Genomic DNA, 19,725 nt, shown 5'->3' on the forward strand with positions numbered 1-19,725 from the left:
ATGGCTCGGCATCTCACATGAATAATGTTTTGTGTTCCTTTGTACATTTCAGCTGTTACGCATAGTGCAATAATTACAATATTATATGTAATAAAAACACACTCTGGATAAATCATGCACTCTACCAGAGTCCCAAGCCACAGGACCGCATACAGGTGCTCAGCAATTTCTAGCAGAAGAGTTCACCCTTGTGTCATAAACATATTGATTCTTCTGCAGTTTCGTTTCATTTATCTGAACCGTTTTCAGATAAAAGCAACGTCTAGAACCTGTAGTACTTTTAGTACATTATTCACACTCTCAGTTTTGAGCAATACATTTGCACTGCTCTTGGTAAAATGCAGGTCACTAATGGAATTAACTAGCTCTGTTTGTTTATAAATGTATAAATTGTAAACTTAGACATTTATTTAGTATTCTGAGATTCTGCATGGTCTGCTGGCAGCAAGTTCCCCACTGGCTCCCATACTGCACTACAGGTCTGAAGTAGATGGTAATAGATTTGCAACAGATATTACATTTATCACAGCTAGTCTCTATATTATTGTAAATAGATTGCATCAGTTTTTGATTCCTTCAATTGAAAATTAATAGCAGATTGACTGTCTTATTGCTGTTTTATCAGTTTAAAGAAGGCAAGTGACTGAAAGTGGTCTCAGACCTGCTCCCTGCCTTTGAAGTAACCATTTAAAGACAAGGACATGACAAGTTGCTTTCACATGGTCCAAAAAAAGCTTTGGTCGCACCATGGTCAGCCACCACAGCCCAATACAGCCATTTAGTGTAAATAATACAAACGATGGGACATGATAGCATTTTCACATGCTAGTATGCCATCATACTAGCTCACCATTGTATATAGACATGGAATTGAAAACATAGGAGCCTTTTGGTTAGACTAACATTTATTTAACCCTACTCACCACATAAGCCTTCGTATTAATCCTCTTCACTTAAATAACATTAAAATGTTGTGTGCATCACAAAAACACAAGTAGTGGCCATAAAGAGACTACAGGAAGGAACCTTAAAATAAAAAAAATAAAAAAGCAGCCATGCTGAAGGTATGAAACACATGAGTAGATGAATTCTAAGGGGAGATCAGCTAAATTTAACTTTAGAAAGGTGTTTTATACTCATGGGCAAAGTCCCAGACCTTTATGATGGCACCTGATACAATACAACAGGCCTCAGCTGTTTTCACACAAACTCAAATGCTGGGAGAATTGGGTCATGGCTTTGTTTAAATTTGCCTTTTCCAATATGTACTACATATTGCACTACTCAGTACATTCTCACTACATTTGCTCTAGTCAGAATGCTTCTGATGCATTCTCACTACAGGAAATACTAAATTTTGTGTGACAGAGATGCCACGATATAAATCACTTGATGTAAATTTGAGACAATTATGTGGTTTTTCTAACAAGAGCCATCAAACAGACATTGTACTAAGGAGCTTGAAAGTTAAAAGTCTGTTTACTGTAAGATCCTAGTATGTTGGACATTTGCACCTGTCAGTTTCTAGTGAAGTGGGGGGGTTTTAAGGTAACTGTATATACTAAGTATATTCCTGGGATCTTTGTTATATCCTGAGTTTGTAGATGATCATGTGGTGGGAAAAGCTTGTGGGTGGCAGGAAGCTGCTGACAGAAGTGAGTGACAGGTCAGGTGAGTGCTGTGGTCTGTTCAGGCATGCAGATCCAGCTCCTCTGAGTGATCTGAAGTGGCTTCAATTAACTGAAGCAGTGAAGTGTAAGGAAGGGGACTGGGGAGCATGGGCCCCAGACAAGCCTCCTGACAGATTTGGGAGGGGGGGTGGGGATAAGATGAGTGGAGCCTTCTGACAGGTCCTCTAATACCCCACGAATTCCAACCTTTCTCCATCTCCTCTTAGCTAATTACTACGTATCCATATGGAGACACTTGTCACTGTGATCACAGCAAATTGGCTGTAACTACAGGGTCAGCAAAGACCGTTATTCACTTATATATAAACACAAGAATACACACAGAATCCAACCATCTAATTTTGCAAGAAAACAGAACACACACAGTACTTTTTCTTCATTTCCAATACTAAAACTATTTTTAGTTTCATGGGAGAACTGAAGTTACCACCGAGAAATCTAATATCACCGGCGCTGCTTCATAACCATCTGAAAAACCACATTCATGTTGATTTTTCATGATGCTCTTTCTGTGTGATAATACAGAAAGGAGGTGATTAAAATATCCCAGCATTTCTCAACAAATCCTACACAGAGATTTAATTTTCATGGGTATACACAGCAACACTGATGTCAAGAGACACTGTCAAATGAAATGTTTAAAAAAACAAACAAACAAACAAACCAACAACACACACACACACACACACAGAAATTGACTTCTGAATGTATGAAAGTAAACCACACATCAAACATGTGGGAAGAAAGAGAAAAGGTTTGAACTGTATCTTGGAATTTCTTTTGTCTTAACGTTAACACCAACCTTTGCTTTGAGTTTAAACCCAAAGTAAAAAAGTAATTACATGTCCTATCCTACATGTGATGAAGCAGTGGAGAAGCAGACTGATCTGTACACTAGTAGGGCAAATTAATGTATTTATCATTTACCATTTTGTCATCTCAGCAAATACAAAACAAGTATCTCATAACCTCTAAATGGAAAGAGACTGCTACTTTACACTATTTTCACCAAGCTTTTTTCCCCCCTTCCTTTCTTTCCGTCGTGCTGTTCTTGCTAGTTTTACACTACCTAATTAAGACGGGAAAGTTTGGTGGGGGAAGCATGAAACACACAGGACCACATAATTTACCCTCAAGGATTTATTTTATTGTTCCTTTGTTTTTTTGGTCTCCAATGTTGGCACATCCTCTATGCCTCCACCCTTATTTCCTCTTCTAAAAACCCAAGCTTTTCCTTTTTTCACCTTTTCAGTCTTTTATTAGAACTGGGTCCAAATTCTGCTTATAAATGACAGATGAATACCCGAAATGTCTTATCCAGCTGCCATTTATATGATCAAGTGTCTGCTGCTGTCTCTATTCTCTTGCTACTTGGTATTCCTTCACTGGGAGCCTTTAGATCTTCTTTCACCTTCATGCTTTTTGAAGGTTTGTGTTTTCTATCCAAACCATTCAGCTTATTTCTTATGCTGAACCATCCACTTCCCATAATTCGATTCAAAGTTAGCCTTATGAGAATACTGTAGGTGTTGGTTTCTTAAACAGCTAAACAAGATGTAGTTTACTTTAGAAGAAATGACTAATTTATTTCAAGCAAAAACCAGTTTGGGGAAAAAAAAAAAAACAAACGAAAAAAAAAACCCACTTTAAGACAACTGAAGTTGTTCAGAAGTCAAAAAAAGGCAGCATTTCAAACTTAAATGAATGTGAAATTGCCTGCTTTGAAAAATGAGTGCAGAACACATGAACACAAAGAGTCCAATACTTATACAGTTGTTGAAAGTTAGCTAAAAACACTTGGTTTAATAGTACTGTCATCAGCTTGAGATCAAAAGTGGCCATTTTAATGTTTTATCGTCATAGACTAAAATTGCCTCTAACAATCCCTCTTCTCCACTTCTCCTCTCCCCACCCACGGCAGATTTGCAATTTCCCAATATTGGTACAGACCGATGCCCCCCCTTCCCTCCCCCAGATCCTCACCTCATTTGGTACTCACCTAGATCAAAGTACCTCGCACATCTGTTCCGCTTGCAACCGCCATAACTAGCCAGCTGGACTCTCTCCGTCAGGTCTTGCTGTCTGTAGGTGTGTCAGTACTGCTCGTCTGTCCAAAGCCAGAGCTTCTTGGCAAGCTGCAAACACAAACAGCGAAAAGAATCAACAAGACTGTAGTTGTGAGAGGGAGCGTGGGTGTGAGCCAGTGCCTTATCATAGTCTTGCAAGAGACTCCTTGTCAAGTTGACTGTTTGTGTGTGCATCTGTTATGTAGGAGACTTGAATGCAGAGTATTCCTGAGATAGAGCGAGTGTGTTTGTGTGTGTGTGTCTGTGTGACAAGATATTACAAAAACACATGTTTTACGGAGACTGTAGTAAGGTTTACACAGCGAGGCGGAACAAAGCGGGACAGGGGCCCACCTTCCACAATTACACGCAGCTTTAAAATACTAATCCAAGCACAAACTGTATCTGGACTGTATCCAAACAGCAAACCAAAAAGCCACAGGTGTAAACAGAGCAATAAAGCAATGCAATCTCAATCCCACAAATGAAATAGTGCTGCTTATAGCAATAGCATTCAAAGCAGGATCACACCAAAGCAGGCTTAATGCTTCCCTGATACTTTTTATGCTATATTTACAGTGACCCATAAAAGTGGATAAAAATCTTTGTAGATAAAATTCACCACGTTAATGTGATGCATAAAGGGCCCACACAGAGCCCGATAGCAAAACAATCATCTGACAGAACAGACCCACGGTGGCTTCAACTCTGCAGTGTCATTAAAATCCTCCAAGTCTAATTCTCTTTCAAATACCACCTCTACCTAAATAAACATGACCAAGGACGCTTACTCATACTTCACATGCCTGCCAACCACAGATGAACAGGATTTCACAGAGCAGACTGGGTGTGTTTTGCCAACCATTACTGCAGAAAGGTCTGCAGATTGTGACAAAATGTCTCAAGCTAAACAGCCATGGTGATGCACTTTGTTCCCATAATAAAGCCAATCCATAAAGATGTCTGACATTTAACATGCCCATGCAACTAGAAAAGCTGTGTGATTTAAGTCAATTTACTTTGACACTTGGATCATAAAGAATAAAACTGCATTTTAAAACAGGCGTTGAATGACTTCAAACTACGGCAATCCAGGGAGTGACAAGTTGCCTCAGAAGTGTAATAAACTGCAACTCTAAGGCTAAACACTGACTTATATTTGGCTCAGAAATACTGCACCGAGAGTGTTACTTTTTATATTTTGGTGCTTTGTATTCACGACCGGCATTCAAACTGCCTGTGGGCTTTTACCTCAGAGAGAGAGAAAAGATGATCTGCATGAATGAATGAAATATCTTAAGATCCCTATGTTTACACATATATACCAAGGAAATGTCAATCAGATGCAAAATACAAAGGTTGAGCCCTGAAAGAAATGTCAAAAAGGTAGTCTGGCTCTGTGATGTGTGAATGGGACCAGCACCATTTGATCAATAGCTCACCTGAAATGAATACAAGATTCGTTCTTACCAACTCAAAACAGCAGATGTGGACTCCAACTCCATTTATCACAAACTTGGATGAAACGGTTTCAGCTGATAAAGTGGAGACTGCCTAACATAACACATTTTTAAGTATTGGTTATTGGTTGCTTTCCATTTGTGATGTTTATTTGAGGCTCTACAGAAGTGTTATGCCGAGTTGTTACCACAGGAAATTACATGAAGTATAACCTGAAACAACCCTGTCAGGAGTATGAACAAACATAACGTTGTGTGCCCTTCATGTTCTTCCTGTTTTCTTGGTCTTGTATCATTTGCCCTGCTCAAGTCAAGTGGTCAGCTCAAACAGGAAGCGATAACAATAGGCAATACAACCAGCCATGCCACCAAGACATGGCAAGCTGACCCCAGCAATGCTGGGACGCCATGAGACAGCAAGGTCTGTCTCAAAAAAAGAAAAAGAAAAGATTTTTTTTTTTTAAAGGAGGAGGTAGCTGACAGATGAGGAGGTGGAAAACAAAAAATACAAGAGGGGAGAATAGAAAGCAAAAAAAAAAAAAAAGAGGAGTCGACAAGACAGAGGAGGGAGAGGCAGGATGAAAGATAGGTCGATGTACAACAGGCTGATGAAATAGAGCGAGAAAGGCAAAGAGAGAAAGGAGCGGAACAGCAAGTCAGACAATAGTCAAACAGAGGAACAAAAAAAAAGACACTAAAGGAAAAGGAGACAAATTAAGGAGAGGGCATGGGGGGATGGGCAGAGACAGGGGGAGCCAAAATATAAAGACAATGTCAGATTCAATACTTCTCTTAAATGAGAGAAGAATTAAGGAGGAAGAAGAAAGAGTGGCTGTTCTATATCTCGCTGCTCCTAAAACCTGAAAAGACTTGAAAGACCAATACGTAGAAAGGAACAAAACACCAGGGGGGGTAGATCAAGCGCTTGACTGCATTCAAAAGAGCCACAGAGGGAGTATAAGTGACACAATTAAGAGCATAACTGTCATTACAGCCAATCAACCCAGTGCCACCCACATGGCCACTGAGCAACAGAACCATCATGAAGAGGGATGAAGGACTGCTTATTCCCCCTAGCAATGCAGCAACGACTGTTAATACTGACTAGCACACATATCTAAAAGCCCTAAAGGCCATTACATTGTAATGCAACAGAAACACAAGACACGTGTACAAAATCGTTCCATCAAAACATGTTCCTGTCTCATTTGCATCTTGAGAGAAGAGCTGACATTTAAATATAATCCTGCTGACATGCAAACTAAGTGCAGCCAATTCCATAGCCCACATGTGCATTAGAAAAGGAAAAAAGAAATGACGTGTGAATCTGAAACCAATCACAGTTGGACGTATACTCTCACTCAATAAAATAAAAACCAAATTTAATGAGCTTTCAAGCGCCTCCACAGTGACATTTCCTCTCCCAATTCTCCATCTTTTACAACCATCATTCACCTTACCTCCATTTCTCGTCTTCCCTGCTACCGCTTGCCTTTCCCCACACCTCCCTCACTTAGTTTTTCATTCTAAACCCACTACTTTGCCTCCATCTTCTTCTCTCTCCCCATCCAAAACAACAGCCATTCCAGAAAGAGGGCCATCAATCTTCTTCAATGAGACCAGAGTGCGAGAGAGTGCCAAGGCTACAGCAGATTACTATCTCTGCTTACCTCCACTCAACACTGGATAACATATAGAAGGAGAGAAAGGGCAAATGGAGAGTCGGGGAGGGTCGAGAGCGAGTCAAAGAAACCATCTTAGATAGAAGATGGACATTAGATCTTAAAAGCCTCAAAACAAAAAAAACAAAACACCAACTTCCACTCCTGTCACCAGCAGAGGCTTGTCAAGTAAAGACGCCCAGCAGCTGAATTTAAAATCTCTAATCCTAAGTGGCAACTCCAAACCTGATCCTTGATTTACTTCCACAGAGAGCTCTGCTTATGGAGAGACATGAGATACAGGTCTTCTGTTAGACTGAAAATGAATCATACTCTGCATCTAAAACAGAGTTACAAATTCAGAATCAAAATGTGTACTGTTACTGTAACTAATTTAGTTGTTAACTACGGTACCAACAGGTCATTACAGTTCAGTTTGAACAGGAAAGAAAAAGTGACAGTGCATGTATAGAAAGGAGGTGGGGGAACATGATGCAGCAAGTGCTGCTTAATTACTTCAAAAAACACTACACAGAAATTGTTGTTAGTGCATATGCAAATATTTCTGTGTGTTTCACAAAGTCCTGTAAGCTAATTATCCCATCTGATGATATTTAGAGACTTCTGAAAGCAATGTGCAAATGTTTGTTTGACAAAGAACTGACACAATGGTTGAAAAGCCAGAGCTGTGACCTTGCAGCAGAGAGGGGTTTTTAACAAGCTGCCTCACTGCCCTGTGTGGTGCAGTGGCAATAATCTGCACACACACTGTGCATCACAGGTAAATCCAAGGCTGAGGACGTCCTTCTGAGGAAACCTTGTGTGAGAAAAAGATTGGTTACATGGCAAAGCAGAGTTTTTGCATAGAAAATTCTGGGTATTTTTGTTGTTTTTTGTAATGCAGTGCAGCAAACGCTCAGTGAACTCTAATATTTATAAAACATGGCCTTCTCAAGCAGTCTGCAACCAAGGACACAAGACCACCAGGCCAGCTCTGACAGCTACATCCACAATTGAGCATGATAGGGCTAATCGCTATGCAGCTTTCTCACTGAGGAAAAACCTACGTGGGGGGAGTTTTGTCAGGCATAATAAACTCTCCCTGCATTGTCACACCACTGTTGAGGAGGAAGGTTAAACTTAGAGCTGTCTGTAAAGCTGTCCCTCTGCAGCAGCAGCGCTCTGACTGGGGATCAGCATAGTGTGGCTTCTGTGGGCCTGTGGGCCACACAGCAACGAGTGGGAGGAGGCAGCAATGGGGCTCAGCCAGGCGCTAAAGACTTTGACACTAACATAATCACTGATAATTGATTCTGCTGGTGAGGAAGGTTTAACATTAAAGGATAAAAACAGCAACGGCGGTGGCAGCACGGCGCTCTGGCTTAATATGAGCTGATGGGACTGACGCCACCTGTCACACACCATCTAATCACATGAAGACAAGATTCTCTAGACGTACACATATCATCAAATCACTACCAGCCTTGGACGCGCTCAGCACCCTCAAAGCAGCTTTGATCAGCAGTGGGTCGAGAAAATCGAGGGGGCACAGAGGCTAAGGGCGGCGGAGGAGGAGGAGGAGATGAGGAGGAGGGGGAGGATGAGGACAGACAGACAAATAAGACAAACGTCCTTCACTATTGCAGGACAACAGCCCTGAGATATCACATGACAGGACAGAATAAAAGCACAGTGTTTCAAAGAGATATATAGAAAAACTGCGCACTAAACCGAATGCAGTTATTAGAAGCAGTGTGAAACATTTGTTCCATACTCGCGGTAATGGGAGTTGAGCTGCAGTCAGCTGACATTGCAGTTATAATCCGGCTAATGTTATTCTCATTAGCTTATAATGAAGTGACTACTATTATACTATAATAATCTTCCAACTGCCTTTTATTGTAAAGTGCCAGCCTGTGGGAAACACTAATAAATCTGAGGCAATAAACACATTTTAACCCGATTCACCTGTGATTTGAGCAGACTGTTTTTTTAAGATGGCTAACCACAGAACACTATTTCTAGTCAGCCTCACAGATTTGTTGTTAAAGTATAATGGAGACACATGAGCTAAGTCTAGTAGCAGTGACTGGGGTGTGCCTATTTGCTGAGTGAACTGATGAAGACGGAGGGCTCCCTGTAGCCTTACAGTCAGAACACTGATAAATTGGCCAGCATCCACCCTTTCCCCAACTGCAGGAAGGATACGTGTGCATGACAATAAGTATGAACGCCTGCTAGACTGGAACTGACAACATAAAGTGGCAATGCTACTGATTTCATGTACATTGGGGGGGTGGGGGGGTCAGGAGCACAAAGGAGAAGGAAGACCTCCATTATGTCACTAGCAGATGTGTCACCACAAAGGAGACAGTCGGGCTATCGGTCCTCCAACCCAGCAATGGCAGACTCACCTTCTTAAATTAAAGGGTGCTTAATACAAAGCATGTCCCAGACAGACAAACACAAATTTCCACCTTGGGCTGCAGACATAAACACACATCACTTCATGTCGAAAATGACTGTTTGGAGATCAAAGGTTTAAAATATGCGAGGGTCAGATATCTTGCAGAGAAATAAGGGAGGAAAGATTGAGGCTGAGAGGGAAAAAGGTAGTAACGGCAAATAAGAGATGGAAAGGGGACCAGAGAAAGCCCCAGGCTGATGGCAGCGGGGAGAGAAGAGGCAGACTGGATGATGAGCTAGTGAGAAAATGTAAATGAGAATCTGTCATGCAAAAAAAAGGAAAAAAAGAGGGGAAAGAAAACGTGAGAGATTACTATAGGAACTGTTCGGGGAGAAACTGAAGAGCAGAACAAAGCTCACAAGAGGGAAAAAAGGGGGTGGGCAGTGCACAGGAGGAAACAGCAATCCAAGAGACATGACAAGCATGCACTACGCAGCCTTTTGCTGTTAAAATGGGCCACATACTTCCTAATATGTCCTTCAACATGTGGTGAAGTCAGTTTTAGTCATCACAGAAAGAAAATGTAAAAAAAAAAAAAAAAAAACACAACAACACATAGGAACAGAAAGGTAGCAACAAATAGTGAGAGGTAAAATAAAAAGACAGAGATGGTCCCTGGAGAGGCGACTCATGGCATCCCTTTGTCACAAGTCAAGACCACAGGGAGGAAGAGTAGGAGGAGTGTAGGCAGTAAAAAGGCAGCTCTTTTTCCTCAGTCTTTCACTCCCTGGCTATCCTCCACCAGCAGCTGGAGGCTAAACTTAAGCTCCAGCAGCCACGAGGGAGAGAGGAACGGCCTTGGGAATAGGTCATCCACAACCACAGACCAAAACAAAACTCAAGCATCTGCATCATTAGAAAAGGAGCCCAGAGTCCCCTGATGTCTACCCACTGCACAACAGATCCCTCAGAAATGTGGCCACAACAGTCCCCATGCACACAATCATCCGCAGCACAATCGCCATACAGCGATGTCAGCCTCCTCTTCATGAATATTCATCTGCCTCATTAACACTCAAGTGGGGAAACACAGCATATTGCAAGAGACTCCCGTTACTTGGAGAGCATGAAAGTTAAAGGCGGAGAGGAAAGGGGAAGAAGAGATGGGACACATGGTGACTGCAAAGGAAGGAAAGGGGAAGAAAGAGTAAGAGGCAAAGGCTTTGTTTCTTTGCCTTCAAACTTTTTTGAATCTCAGGAGAAGAGGGGAGGAAAAATGTCCTATATTGTTCCGGGAGCTGACACCCCCCAGTCGCTTTTCCTTATGAAGCCAGATAGGGCAGTATGAAAGCAGCGTCAGCAGCAGGGACATCGCAGCGGGAGCACAGGCTAAGAATTACAGACCGTTTTACCCTGTAAATCCTACTGCAATAAAGGCTTTAAAACAGCTGCAATTTCACCACTAATGTCTGGCTGCTCGCAGTAACTGCTAAACTGTGGGGGATATGTGTGAATACACCTCAACGCAAGCTGCAGCTGAACAGACACTCATGTGACTCCCCCTCCCTCTGTTCAGTAACAAAACACACTTACAGACGTAAGAAGCCAGGCTATATCGTACACAAAGTCTGTCAGTCCACTCGGCCACACGCTTTCTCTCAGAGCCACTTGCCAATAGAAAGACACACAAGCGCGCGCGCGCACACACACGCGTGCACAGACACACAAAGAGAAAGGATTATTTTCTCTTCATGTTGTAATGCTAGTGAATCTCTTAACAGGAACTGCCAACAGGGGAAATCTTCCATCCTGCAGCTGTGTCCTCAGAGAGACTCTGGAAACTGTAGAAATTTCCTTGACTCTTTTCTCGTCGTGGCTTTGGTGGCAAAAACAGCTTGGCCATTCAGGTAGGAGGAGATGAGGCAGAGTCAGGTGCTTTTCTATAACGCTGCCCCACCAGAGTCGCTCTAGTCCTTTAAAAAGGGCAGCGAGAAAAAAAAAAAAAAAACTTGTGGTACCAAAATTGGACCAGGTCTGTGGAAATCAATACTGCTGCTTACATGAGGGGCCTCCACTAAGGCTATTTCATATTTCACCATATATACACAGTTTCTGAGGAGAAAGAAAAAAACAAAAAAAAAAAAACACAACCCCTCAATTTCAGAACAGTATGAACTATCGATTTCACAGTCACGATTCTTACTCTTTCTCTGCCTATTTCTGTCCTCTCTCTTTTCCATTCCCCACCTTTGACGTGGAACTCCTCCCCCCCCCCAACTTCTGTTAAAGGGAAACTGTTTATTATTAGGCTTCTCGCGACGAAGAGGTCATTAGCGTCACATTTTTACATCTTTCACATTTCTCCTAAAAGAAATGTTTTTTCCATTGACAACACGAATCGATCGATCTGTAAGGTGAAACAGAAAAGCTATTTCTTGACAAAAGTGAATACTACTGCCCTTACCTTGTACACTTTTGAGATATTAAAAGGTGGGCCTCACAGAGTAACTTCCAGTGGCACACCGTAACAATGCACTGCCTATTATAATGACTATATCATGACTCTGTGAATTGTAGATAATTTTTGAGATGCGTCACGATATCTATTTATTCACTGCTGAGGCCTGTACTGTGTACTATGGGCTTAGTCAGGTAACTTGAGATTTGACCCTGGGTTTATTTAGTGCTACAGAGGTGGTTCACTTTTACCCTGGAACACCAACATGATAACTTAGATACATTTTTTAAAACTTCCCTGAACTTTTTTTTATTTGAACCAGTCCTCTTAATTTTTGAGTTTATCACGACACTCCTATTTCTTTTAACATTTCACCTACAAGTGATATGAATTTTAAATGCCAAACACTGTTGGAGCTTTAAAAAACGTTGGATCTGATGTTCAGAGTATTTGGATGGGTCGCTGTTTTCCACAATCTAATGCCAGTGTATCAGCAAAACTGAATCTGACTTTTGGGCAGTGGCGCTTTTAACCAACTGTGTTGTCATTCATTTATATTCATACAGCTTTCCTGGGTCATGTGTTTTGCTGAGCAGTCTGGCAGAGACCGGGGACCTGGCCAGTTCAAATCACAGGTCCAAAGTCAGCATGCATGCATGATTTAAATACATCTAAATGGCAGATGGTGAGAGACCTGGCTGGGATCTGGCTTCAAGACAGAAGCAGTAATGCAGGAGAAGCACAGGGATTAGAGTGAGGAATGGCTTGGCTTGTCTTTAAGATTACTTTTCCTCTTAAAACATTCACTTCATCTGTGTCACTTCTGCGCTCTACTTGTTATTGGAAAATAGCTTCATGCAAGAGAGGTGGAAAACCATTCGATGCCGGCTCTGTCTGCATCAGTCACACACTGACACGCACATACACAAAGAAATACATTTCATCCTCCATATCCGAAACAGCCAATAGCACTGGCAGGCATTTGCGACCCCAATCCATATTTCAATTTCCCTCCTCTCATGCAAACTAATTCAATACTTGTTGCCTTCCCTCACAAGCGATCAGCAATATGAGAAATGAGCTTCTTCGCATGTTGCATCTAAAAAAGGTCCAATCAGAGACATTTTTGAATGCCTATATCAATTATGTCTTAGTAGTGCGGTGCATATGCAAATTTTCCTTAGGAGTAGCATTGCAGGATAGAAAATCTAAACTACAACAAAAAGGAGATTTTTTTTTTAATCAAATGGTGTGCCATTTAAAACTCATACATTACACCACTGCCTGTGTTTATATCAACAACTTCATGTTTTCAAAACATTTAAATAAACATTAAGCTAACAGCATCGAATGAGTCAACCGAGTGAGTAATTTGAATATGATGTTCATATATTGATTTCATTCCCTTAGTTTTTCCTTTAACATAAATCACTTCAGCTTTTCACAAAGCCAGAAACAGAAGTATCAAAGCCGTATGCTGTGATGTGATCAGCCAATACTTTTTGAAATCGATCCAGTGACACAGCTCAGAAAGCTGGACAGAGTATGGGCCTGGTTTTTTAATTTGTGCATGTTCTTTTAATCTGGCTCATTAGTGGGATGAAATCTTCAATTCTGACATATTAAACATTTTCAGTAACACCCAATTTCCTTACCGACTAGTATTGATGTACTGACTGATGTAGCATTTTACACTGTTGCACAAATTCACACATCTTGACATCTCCCACTGCTGCAACACCAAGAAAGGAATTCTCAGAAGAGCAAGTAAAAATACAAATCTGAATACATAGGATACAGTCTGAGCCTGATGGAGAAATGGTGCAGTGCTGAAACATTTGTTTGTTAAGGTCCACCACACTCTGCAGTAATTCACTTTTTGCTTGACATTATATGGTGGATAGTATATCATTGATCCGTTTTTCAATGCGCTCTGCATTTGACCCTGAAAATACACAAGCATGTGCGCACACACACCAACGTACTCATTTGGTGTTGAAATGAGCAAAGATGAGTAACAACATCGTCTCAAACTCAGGAACCCGGGTGCACTCTTTGCTCATGTAAAGAGAGAGGCAAGCAGGTAATAGCGACAAATTTAGGGGCTTAAACAGCGACAGCTTTACGATGCCTGAGCGGCCTCTATGACTCCAATCCTGTCAGATTCTATTAGCCTGGCCTCCACCGTGTGCTTCGATTGGCTCTTGGCCTATTCCCAGCAGTTACAGAAGCACCACCCGTAAATAAACCAAATGGCTGCATCTTGTAGTATATGAAGGGGCGGGGGGCTCTTTGCAGCTGGGCGCTTGTGTGTAAAGAACATCTAACAGAGTGGTTGAATAGTTTAATATACAGCAGCGAGCTGAATGGACACAGTCAACTAGGGGGAGAGCGCGACACACATCACTGTAAGAGTTTAAATTTGAGGAATACGAGCAGCCAGAAAGCCACTTTTAAATCAAGACAAGTGGTCTCACTCCACACACACACAGAGCTAGATACAAAAGGAAAAAGTGTGCCTATCTGCCAGCTGCCAGGTGGAAGTCTATGGAAAGGCCACCTGTCTAATAACCGCTTTTGATGCATACAGCTCAGCAATATGAAACACAGCATCTGGCCTGTCCCCTCAAACTGATCTTGTTAACAGCCTGATCCGTGTTCCTCTTACACAGAATTTATTTGGACAGTTCACTCGGATACAAACCCCCCCCCCAAAAAAACAAAAACAAACAAGAAACACAAAAACATAATTTTGTGTTTATAAATTCAACCATTACAGGTTTTTGATTGAAAGAGTTTTGCCACCAACTCACAGCTACCAGATGTCTGCAGGATATTTTGGTACACAAAGCACACAGTCTTTCAGTGTGACAATTTATTGGTAGTTATTGACCAAAAGAATGACAATCAGTTGTACAATTTCATAACCAAGTCACTTGTCACTTCTATACAAAACACCCTAAGAGTAAAATAAAATGGAATAATAGGTTCTAGTAATAATTATTAAAATGCAATGCTTGAAATGCTGCAGCTAAATTAGTTTTTTTATGGCTTTGAAATGGCTTTTGAAGAACTGTGGAAAATAATAAATTAAAATTAAAAAAAAAAAAAAAAAAAAAAAAAACCCACACACCTGCTTGCCTAAAGTGAAGAAAGACTGACGCTGGCACAACAAAGTCACAATTACCTATATGTTTAAATTAACAATCATTATATCATGCATACTAGTGGAAAAATATAAAAAGAAAATTTCCAATAGTAATAACATAATGATCTCAACCAAATGCTAGCTTCATTGCATGCATACATTCACTGAGCATTCACAGCTAACTATAAGCACAGGTATAATTAACGTAATTTATATAACCTAAAACCATGTGACTAGGGAACCTGTTTGGTTTTCTTTTGTTGTTTGGGGTTTTTTTTGTTTAGACTCAAAAAGATTACTAATTATTTGTAATTTTAAAAAAAAGTCTTTATGCTACTGATTCATACAGTAAAGCTCTAGCATCACATTTGAGTGAACTGTATGATTACTGTAATAAAGTGCTTTAATCAGGCAATGTAACTGGAAAACAGAGTGCTTGTCTTCAAAGAAACAAATCATAGGATTATTGTGTTTATTGCAACTTGGGAAATATCTGTTATACCTTCAAAACTCAGCTTCACTCGTTTCCTCTGAAAAGCTGCTCCTCTGTGCCTGTCTGTGGCAAAGTGGCCTTCAGCATTAACAGGCTATTACTTGTGAAATGTAACCAATCAAATTGGAAAGGACATTGCTCAAGACCACAGAGCGGTGGCTAAAGACAGACTGAGGCAGCTGCACCACAGCGAAAGCAAAACTTATTTTTTCCCTTTTTTCTTTTTCTTTTTTTTTTTTTTAAATGGGACTCATGAAATAAAACATGTTTTACTTTATTTATTTTAATCAAAATGGTTCTATTTTAATTGAAATTGGTTTAAAAGGTTACAACAATAAAATGTAAAAAATTATGAAATATTTATGACTAAAGGACCATTAAACTAGCAAAGCAAATGGACTGGACACCTGGTTGATTTCATTTATATATCTACTGCTTTCCGTATATGTCATATTGAAATATCTACCAAAACTACACTCAGTTTCATTTTTCCTGTTCTTAAACAGTAGATTCGATTCATATTCTGAATGCAGGTGAACTAAAGTTTACCAGTTTGTATCTACTTCCCTTCCTGACAGACACAACAATGTGCAGATAGTGAACAAAACACTTCCATACCAACACAATAAAAACAATGATGTGACATCACATCTTTTACAGTCACAGCTAAACAACTGTGACTTAAGTGCCAACAGCTGTTACACAAAACTGACTGGATGTTGAAATTCAGATCCTGAATCTGCATAGTTCGACTGTATTGTAAGCTTGAGGGATGAAGTCAGTATTTTATTTTGTGCAATGAGCTGCAGTTTAATAAAAATTTCAATTTCCCTCCACACCAAAACAAGTCACGAACTTGTACATCAAGAATCTGTCTTTACCAACAGATATGTGAAGAATGTGTGGATGTGTCACGGTTTAAGAAGATAAAATGAGAAAAATGCTAAGCCAGTCAAAGAGTTATCTTTTGGGATTCAAATTTGTTCACCATAGACTCTTCTGAATCAATCCAAACTCCCATTCAGAGCATTTCTGAACTCCCACATGCCCTTTGCTCATGCATACAATCGCAGCACAGCTGAGCAGAAAACTCTGTGGGACAAACCAGCTGAATTTTTAGCATGCACTTAGCAGATCTTTTACTTCGAAATTCAGCTTTGCAAGAAAGTGTTACACCAACTTTTGTCACATCACTAATAGAAAATACGAAATGAGACATGTTTACCTGCCCTTTCAGATGGCAACCTAATTATTTTAAGGATGCACTGTTAAATCTGGTCATTTATTCCAGCATGATGTGTAAAAAGCGGCTTTTGGTGTCCTCATAGCCACAATAGTGAGTTTTGGGTTTTAAAACATGAATCCAGCAAGGAGAAGGGCCTTTACAAGGCAACAGGATGAGAAACCCTTAAGCCTCTTAATAGAAACAGCTGGGGGTAAATTTTATGCCATTAAATGATCAGGGTCCACAACCACACATTTTGGTCTAGATCTCAAGGGTGAATTGACATTTCTATTCAGCACCAATCAAGTCCAGTGTCACTTAGCACAGTAACTGTCTTGTTTTGTTCAATTTGGAACATGGTGCAACAAGAATTTTACTTCTTCTTTTGGCTGCTCCCTTTATGAGTTGCCATAGTAGATCATCTGCCTCCATCTCACCCAATCCCTAGTATTCTACTCTGTCACCAACCCCCTGCATGTCCTCCTTCACTTCATCCATAAATTATCTCTGTGGTCTTCCTGGCAGCTCCATCTTGAACATCCTTTTTTAAATATATCCCCCCATTTCTCTTCTGCACATGTTCAAACCATCTTAGCATTGCCTCTATGACTTTGTCTCCAGAGAGCTCAACCTGAGCTGTTCCTCTGAAGTAATTATTTTCAGTCCTGTCCATCCTCGGTACTCCCAGTGAAAATCTGAGTTTCATCAACTCTGCCACCTTTTCTTTCCCTTTTTCTGTCACAAATCACCTCAGGTACCCATTTAAACTCTTTCACCTTCACCGTTATACTGGTCTCCTTCTCATTCATACACATTCTGTCGTGCTTCTACCGACTTTCATTCCTCTTCTCTTCAGAGCATACCTCCACCTCTCCAGGTTCGCTACCACATGCACACTACTCTCACAACAGACTTCTTACTCCCAGATTCTACAGGAGAATCTTAATATAAAACATACATTATCAGAACCCAAGGAACTAAAATTGGCACACTAGTAAATCTTGAGCTCTGTCCACACTGGAAGCAATTTGCATCACTGTGAAGCCGACTGCTCATCCCTGACAAATTCCAGGCTCTAGTTGCCTAGGTAACCCACTAATGTATTTACCACCAGGTCATATGCCAGTCAAAGGTATTCTCTGCTCTTTTTGATAATGCTGTCCGTCACTCGCCTAGAAGTTGAAAAAAGTTCAAACCAGGTTATTTTGCCTGTAGTCACTTAAGTTGCAAAATTTCCTTCTCTTTCTATGGTCTCTAGTCGTCACAACGCTTCCAGTATGGACACGGCTTTGGACCCCTGAAGGCTCTTATCTTTATCAGATATCACAAGGTCATCACATTGCCTAGCAACCACCAAGCAACGGACTTAAGTGCCCTTTTTTTTAGCATTTATCCACCTATGAAACGCTATAAAAGCATCTGATCATGTTTATTTCACGACGATAACATCTATTAACTCATATTTCAATTATGTACGAGATATTATGACGCCAACCACTGAGCAATGGGCTAAAATTACCTGTTTCTTGCAATATTTTATGAACGCATCCTGTGGTTTTACTTTCACAGCCAACAGCCCAAACAATACCGTAGCACCGGCATGAACTAGTGTCTACAACACAGCACAAATCCATCTGGTAGTTCCTATTAGTACTTGATTTCAGTGGAGCTGTACAAGTTAATAATTATGAAATAAGCAGGCTACTACATTAGGTAAATTAAATAACAAAATTCACACAAAAAAAAAAAGAAAAGAAAAGAACCCCTGCCTTCCTCCAATGGCAATGGACTTGGCCAATTAGCAGTAGATATTTGTTCAGTCATCCAACTCTAATGACTGCAACAGTTATTGCTATTACTGATTAATCTGATCATTATTTTTTAATTAAACTTGGTCTATATGTATCAGCTAAACTAAAAAAAAAACCAAAAAAAAAAAACATTAAATTTAACAAAGCAAAAGATAAAGTATTCTCTCATTTTAATAAAAGCCAAATCCCCCCTGGGGGTTTCTATAAAGTCTACTGAAATCTTAAAGACGTTTTCTGACTTTTTTTTTTTTTTTTTTTTCCATAAACCAACAAGCTACTAGTTTTTGTAGCTCCAGTACTAAATGTTTGGCAATCCATACTTCATTTAAATAGTTGTGGGTTACATCCTTGAATTTGGATATCACAAAAAAAAATTATTCATAGAACTTTGAGTTCATTACTTTATCTAAAAGTCACCAGTTTTTTCCCCAGCCACCTTGCAGAGGTACTACAGCCTGCATTGCAGTAGCCTTTCTGCTTGACTCTCTCTTTTCAGATGCTTTCTGGCAGACTGAAACCTGCAGCTGTCCTGCACTGCGCATTGGGAAGCAACAGAGGGGAGAAGCCGTGGTCACTATTTGGCAGGATACGGAGACTGAGCAAGAGGATGAAGCATAACATGTTTTTTTTCTAACATGGGTCTCATTATTTTGCACATCCATGTGGAAACGTTCAGACTGATAACTCTTGCCGTGACAACCCAGACATGACAGTCATGGCACAAAATTGCACAAAAAAATCAGCGGAAAAGTGAATCAGAAACGGGAACAGTATAATTAAGTCCCGAGCCGCTACCTACCTGCTAACAATAGCCAGCTAGCGGCTAATATTGAAGCTCTGTAAAAGTGCTTCTAGCGTTAAATTACTGCCAAACTTTAAATGCACTTTACCATAGAGGAATCAATAAAATTCGTAAATAACAGGCATATGAAGAGCTCATTTTACATCTTTAAAACTCACCTTTGTTACGCACTTGAACGAAACAGATGAAGGATTTTTGACAAGAGCTGTCACTGCACTTCCGGGTTAGACTGTGACGTGTACGAACACCCAATAAGCGACTGGCCATGCTGGGATTGTTTTGGTTTTGACTCTGGGTGTTAGGGGAATATACAAATTTCCTATTTAATTACGAGCAGCTGTCTCTCATCAAAATCAGTAGATTCGAGCTTGCACATTTACTATCACACAAACTGCATTTTCTTTATTTTGTTTGGTTTAGCTGTAGGAATTTCCTTTCTTTTTTTTAAAGATAAGAATTAAAATAAGCAAAGGGCACATAGTAAGAACAAGCCTAAGATAAGA

The 19,725-nt window shown here is 40.3% G+C and overlaps 1 protein-coding gene across 2 annotated transcripts in view; it reads right to left on the reverse strand.

Moving 5' to 3' along the window:
• Positions 1-19,500, reverse strand: part of spop (speckle type BTB/POZ protein) — a 96,098-nt gene extending 76,598 nt beyond the window's left edge. For both annotated transcript variants that reach the window (XM_003441996.5, XM_019357680.2), the window contains exons 1-2: positions 19,381-19,500; positions 3,691-3,826 (exon numbers count right to left, since the gene is read on the reverse strand). The gene's annotated coding sequence lies outside the window, so the exon portion shown is untranslated. The remainder of the gene's footprint in view (positions 1-3,690; positions 3,827-19,380) is intronic.
• Between the last annotated feature and the right edge of the window lie 225 nt (positions 19,501-19,725).

The sequence above is a fragment of the Oreochromis niloticus genome, linkage group LG4, assembly GCF_001858045.2.
Source record: "Oreochromis niloticus isolate F11D_XX linkage group LG4, O_niloticus_UMD_NMBU, whole genome shotgun sequence".
In the NCBI taxonomy this organism is placed as follows: domain Eukaryota; kingdom Metazoa; phylum Chordata; class Actinopteri; order Cichliformes; family Cichlidae; genus Oreochromis; species Oreochromis niloticus.